The sequence below is a fragment of the Artemia sp. Qi Xiang Cuo genome, chromosome 19 (assembly GCF_049724085.1).
Source record: "Artemia sp. Qi Xiang Cuo chromosome 19, ASM4972408v1, whole genome shotgun sequence".
NCBI lineage: Eukaryota > Metazoa > Arthropoda > Branchiopoda > Anostraca > Artemiidae > Artemia > Artemia sp. Qi Xiang Cuo.
Window position 1 is genome coordinate 35219149 of NC_142812.1, and position 6510 is coordinate 35225658.

Consider the following 6510-nt stretch of genomic DNA (forward strand, 5'->3'; position numbering starts at 1 on the left):
GATAGGAAATTGAAAGGGCTAGTGCCCTTTTTAATAGTAGAAAGTGATTGGAGGGTAACTAATCCCCCTCTCACGCCAACCATTTCCCAAAACACATTCAATCAAATTTTTTATATGGCCATTTTAACGTAGTTGAAAATTCTGGAAATTAGGTCTTTGAGAATGACACCCCTCCCCCCTTCCAAGTCCTCAGGGTAAGGGTTTTTAATTAATCCTTAGGGACATATATGGTTTTTATAGAAAGCGTTGTTGTAGAAACTTTAAAGAAGGCTCATTCGATTGGAAACTGAAAGGGCTAATGCCCTTTTTAATAGTTGAAAGTGATTAGGAGGTAATTAACCCCTCTCTCACGCCCACCATTTCCCCAAGCACATTCAATAAAAATTTTTAGATATCCATTTTGTTCAACGTAGTTGAAAGGTCCAGAAATTATGTCTTTGAGGATGACAAACCCCCCACAGTGCCCAGGGCAAAGGTTATAATTTATTCCCTGGGGGCATATAGGGTTTTTATAAAAAGCATTGCGGTAGAAACTTCAAAAAGGGCTCATTCAAGTGGGAATTGAGAAGGCTAGTGCCCTTATTCCTTATTATTATATATATATATATATATATATATATATATATATATATATATATATATATATATATATATATATATATAATCCCTATTATATATAATTGAGAGGGCTATTATGCCCATGCTCATCATTTCCCCAGGCACTTCCGATTAACATTTTAATATAGCCATTTTGTTAATCGTAGTTGAAGGGTCTAGAAATGATGCCTTTGAGTATGACACCCCCCCCCCAATCACAGCCCTCAGAGCTAAGGTTGTAAGTTATGCCCTGGGGGTATATAGGGTTTTTATAAAAAGTGTTGCGATAGAAACTTCAAAAAGGGCTCATTCAATTGGGAATTGAGAGGGCTAGTGCCCTTATTCCTTATTATATATATTTATATATATATATATATATATATATATATATATATATATATATATATATATAATCCTTATTATATATAATTGAGAGGGCTATTATGCCCATGCTCATCATTTCCCCAGGCACTTCCGATTAAAATTTTAATATAGCAATTTTGTTGATCGTAGTTGAAGGGTCTAGAAATGATGCCTATGAGTATGACAACCCCCCCCCCCTTCACAGCTCTCAGAGCTAAGGTTGTAAGTTATGCCCTGGGGGTATATGGGGTTTTTATAAAGAAACTTAGAAAAGGGTTCATTCAATCGGGAATTGAAGGGCTAGTGCCCTTATTCCTTATTATATATATTTTTATATATATATATATATATATATATATATATATATATATATATATATATATATATATATATATATATATATATATATATATATATATATATATATATATATATATATATATATATATATATATATATATATATATATATATATATATATATATATATATATATAACACTTATTATATATAATTGAGAGGAGCTATTATGCCCATGCTCATCATTTCCCCAGGCACCTCCGATTAACATTTTAATATAGCCATTTTGTTGATCGTAGTTGAATGGTCTAGAAATGATGCCTTTGAGTATGACAACCCCCCCCCCTCACAGGCCCTTAGGGCTAAGGTTGTAAGTTATGCCCTGGGGGTATATTCGGTTTTTATAGAAAGCATTGTCGTAAAAACTTCAAAAAGGGCTCACTGGATTGGAAATTGAGAGGGCTTTTGTCCTTTTTAATAGTCTAAGTAATCGGAGAGAGAATCACCCCCCCCCTCGCCACGCCCATCATTTCAAATTAACATTTTGATATGGCCATATCGTTCAACGTAGTTGAAAGCTCTGGAAAGTATGTCTTTGAGGATGACAACCCTCCCCCATAGCCCTCAGGACAAAGATTTTAAGTTATGCCCTTGGGGCATATGCAGTTTTATAAAAACTTTTTTCGCAGAAGCTTCGAAAAGGGCTTATTCTATTGGAAATTGAGAGAGCTAGTGCCTTTTTATTAGTCAACAGTGATCAGAGAGTAAATGCCCCCCTCCCCGCCCATCATTTCCCCAAACACATCCAATCAAAATTTTGAGATAGCCATTTTTTTCAACATATTTGAATGGTCTGGAAATTAAGTCTTTGAGGATAACAAATACCCCCAGCCCTAACTTATGCCCTGGGGGCATGTAAGTTTTTTTTAGAAAGTTTGGTCATATAAACTTCGGAGGGGGCACATTGGATTGGTAGTCAGACACTCTAGTGCTCTTTTTAAGAGTCAAAGGGATCGGATGGCACCTCCCCCCCCCCCCCGCACACACATACACTAACACGTGGTATTGTCCCGAAATGTATCTAATAGAAATTTTGAGATAGCCATTCTATTAAAAATAGTCTAAATATCATATAACAAGGCTTTTGGCGTTGAAACAAACCCCAGAGATTATGGGCAAGGGTTTTAAGTTGTGCCTAGGGGATATTTAAGGTTTTTATGGAGGGGATGGTCGATTAACTATAGAGGAGCCTCAGTCTTTTTTCCTGGAAAAGACAATGTCAATATAAAACAAACAGAAATTATTAAAAAAAACTTTTTCCACAAAATAAATTTAAAAAAAAAAGTAAAGAACTCCATTAAACAAAAATGAACAAAAATAGAATCAAATAATCTTCCAAGCATACAACTACCACAAATCAGTATAAATAAAGAAATTAAACCCAAAACAAAAGGAAATTAAAATAAATGAAAAAAAACGAGCAGAAATTAGTTTGAGTAGGGTTCTAAACCCCTATGCTTTCTAAAAACCAGATTATAATTCGCACTTTACTGAAAAAAATTCTTTTGAATCTTTTCATTTGTATAACTTTAAGATATCAAAAATTAATTAGGATTTTAAGGAATAAATATCAGTATTTTTATATTAAACTGAAAAAACACATTTTTTTCAGTAAATTCATTTGAATTTTTTTCAGTAAAGTACAAATTATATTCTGGCTTTACTGAAAAAAATGTGCATTGTCAGTTTAATAAAGCCAACATATGCTGATATTTATTCCTTAAAATCTTGATTAATTTTTGATTTCTTAAAGTTATAAAAGTTAGCCTCTTAAGCCTTTTATAAATTTAAACAACGATCCCTTCCATAGAATCTTAAATACCCCCTGGGCATAACTTACAACCCTTACCCTAATCTCTGGGGCTCGGTTCAACCCCAAAATCCTTGTTGTATGATTTTTAGACTATTTTGAATAGAATGGCTTTCTCAAAATTTATGTTAGATGCATTTCGGGACAATACGACGTGTGTGTGGGGGGAGGGGGTAGCTGGCCTCCGATCACTTTGACTCTTAAAAAGAGCACTAGAACGTCTGATTACCAATCCAATGAGCCCCCTCTGAATTTTATATGACCAAGCTTTCTATAAAAACCTTTTATGTTCCCAGGGCATAACTTACAACCCTTGCCCTGAGGGCTGGGGGGATTTGTCATCCTCAAAGACATAATTTCTAGACCTTTCTGATACGTTGATAAAAATGGCTATCTCAAAATTCTGATTGGAAGCGTTTGGGGATACGATGGACGGGTGGGGGCATATGCCCTCTGATCACTTTTGACTAATAAAAAAGGCACTATTCCTCTCAAATTCCAATCGAATGAGCCCTTTTTGAAGCTTCTACGGCAAAACTTTCTATAATAACCTTATATGCCACAAGGGCATAATTTGCGACCCTTGTCCTGAGGGCTACAGGGGGAGGGTTGTCATCCTCAAAAACATAATTTCCAGACCTTTCAACTACGTTGTAAAAAATGACCATATCAAAATTTTGATCGTAAATGTTTGGGTAAATGATGAGTGTCGGGGAGGGGTGATTCTCCCTTCGATTACTTTCGACTATTGAAAAGGAAATAGCCCTGTCAATTTTCAATCGAATGAGCTCTTTTTGAAGTTTTTACGACAACCCTTTTTATAAAAACCTTATATGCACCCAGTGCATAACTTACAACCATAGCACTGAGGGTGGTGGGAGGGGGGCTGTCATACTGACAAAAAAATTCCGGACCCTTCAACTACGTTCAACAAAATGGCTATATCAAAATGTTGATCGGAAGTGTTTGGGAAAATGATGGGCGTGGGGGGGGCATTTGCCCTCCGATCATTTTTGACTATGAATAAGGGCACTAGCCCTCTCAATTCCCAATTGAATGAGCCCTTAGAGAAGTTTCTATGACGACACTTTCCTTAATAACCTTATATGCCCCCTGGGCATAACTTACAACCTTTGCCCTGGGGGCTGTGGTGGGTTTGTCATCCTTGAAGACATAATTTCCGGACCTTTCAACTACGTTGAACAAAATGCCCATCTCAAAATTTTGATTGAATGAGTTTGAGAAAATGGTGGGCGTGGGAGGAGTGGTTAGCTGCCCTCCGATCACTTTCGACTATACAAAAGGGCACTAGCCATTTCAATTTTCAATCGAATGAGCCCTTTTTGAAGTTTCTACGACAAAATTTCTATAAAAACCTTATATTCCCCGGGGGCATAACTTACAACCCTTGCCCTAAGGGTTATGGGGGTTGTCATCCTCAAAGACCTAATTTCCAGAACTTTAAACTACGTTGAACAAAATAGCTATCTCAAAATTTTGATTGGATATATTTGGGAAAATGGTGGGCGTGAGAAGGGGGTTAGTAGCCATTCAATCACCTTTGACTATTAAAAACAGCACTAGCCCTTTCGATTTCCAATTGAATGAGGCCTTTTCGAAGTTTCTACAACAAAGCTTTCTATAAAAACCGTATATGCCCCCAGAGCATAACTTACAACCCTTGCCCTGAGGGCTGTGGGGGGGTTGTCATCCTCAAAGACCTAATTTCTAAAACTTTCAACTACGTTGAAAAAATGGCTATCTCAAAATTTTGATTGGATGTGTTTCGGGAAATGGTGGGCGTAAGAGGGGCGTTATTGCCCTCTAATCACTTCCTACTATTAAAAAAGAAACTAGCCCTTTCAATTTCCAATCGAATGAGCCCTTTTTCAACTTTCTATGACAACCCTTTCTATATAAGACCTTATATGCCCCCAGCGCATAACTTGCAAACTTTACTGTGAGGGCTGTGGGGGGGGGGGGGGGATTGTCATCTTAAAGACCTAATTTCAAGAACTTTCAACAAGTTTGAACAAAATGGCTATCTCAAAATTTTGATTGGATGTGTTTGGGGAAATGGTGGGCGTGAGAGGGGGGTTAGTTGCTCTTCAATCGCTTTCGAATATTAAAAAGAGCACTAGTACTTTCAATTTCAAATTGAATGAGCCCTTTTTGAAGTTTCCACGACAACGTTTTCTGTAATAAAAACCTTATATGCCCCCAGGGCATAACTTACAACCCTTACCTTGAGGGCTCTGGGGGGGCTATCATCCTCAAAGACCGAATTTCCAGAACCTTCAACTACCTTGAACAAAATGGATATCTCAAAACTTTGATTGCATGTGTTTGGGGAATGGTGGGTGTGAGAAGGGGGTTAGTTGCCCTCCAATCACTTTCATCTAATAAAAATGGCACTAGCCATTTCAATTTCCGATCGAATGAGCCTTTTTTGAAGTTTCTACGACAACACTTTCTATAAAAATTTATATGCCCCCAGGGCATAACTTATAACCCTTGCCCTGAGGGCTGTGGGGGAGGGGAGGGGGGTTGTCATCCTCAAAGATCTAATTTCCAGAACTTTCAACAAAGATGAACAAAATAGTTATCTCAAAATTTTTATCGGATGTGTTTAGGGAAATGGCGGGCGAGAGAGGGGGTTAGTTGCCCTCCAATCACTGTCAACTATTAATAGTGGCACTAGCCCTTTCAATTTCTAATTTAATGAGCCCTTTTTGCAGTTTCTACGACAACACTTTCTATAAAAACTTTATATGCCCCCAGGGCATAACTTATAACCCTTGCCCTGAGGGTTGTTGGGGGGGGGGGTCATCCTCAAAGACCTGATTTCCAGACCTTTTAACTAAGTTGAACAAAATGGCTATCTCAAAATTTTGATCAGATGTGTTTGGGGAAATGGTGGGCGTGAGAGGGCGGTTAGTTCCCCCCCAATCACTTTCAACTATTAAAAAGTGCACTAGCCCTTTGAGTTTCAAATCAAATGAGCCCTTTTTGAACTTTCTATGACAATCCTTTCTATATAAGACCTTATAAGCCCCCAGCGCATAACTTACAAACTTTACTCTGAGGGCTGGAGGGGGGGGATTGTCATCCTTAAAGACCTAATTTCAAGAACTTTTAACAAGGTTGAACAAAATGGTTATCTCAAAATTTTGATTAGATGTGTTTGGGGAAATGGTGGGCGTAATCACTTTCGACTACGCCTATTAAAAAGGGCACTAGTCCTTTCAATTTATAATCGAATAAGCCCTTTTTGAAGTTTCTACGACAATGTTTTCTATTAAAAAAAAACCTTATATGCCCTCAGGTCATAACTTACAACCCATGCCCTGAGGGCTCTGAGGGGACTACCATCCTCAAAGA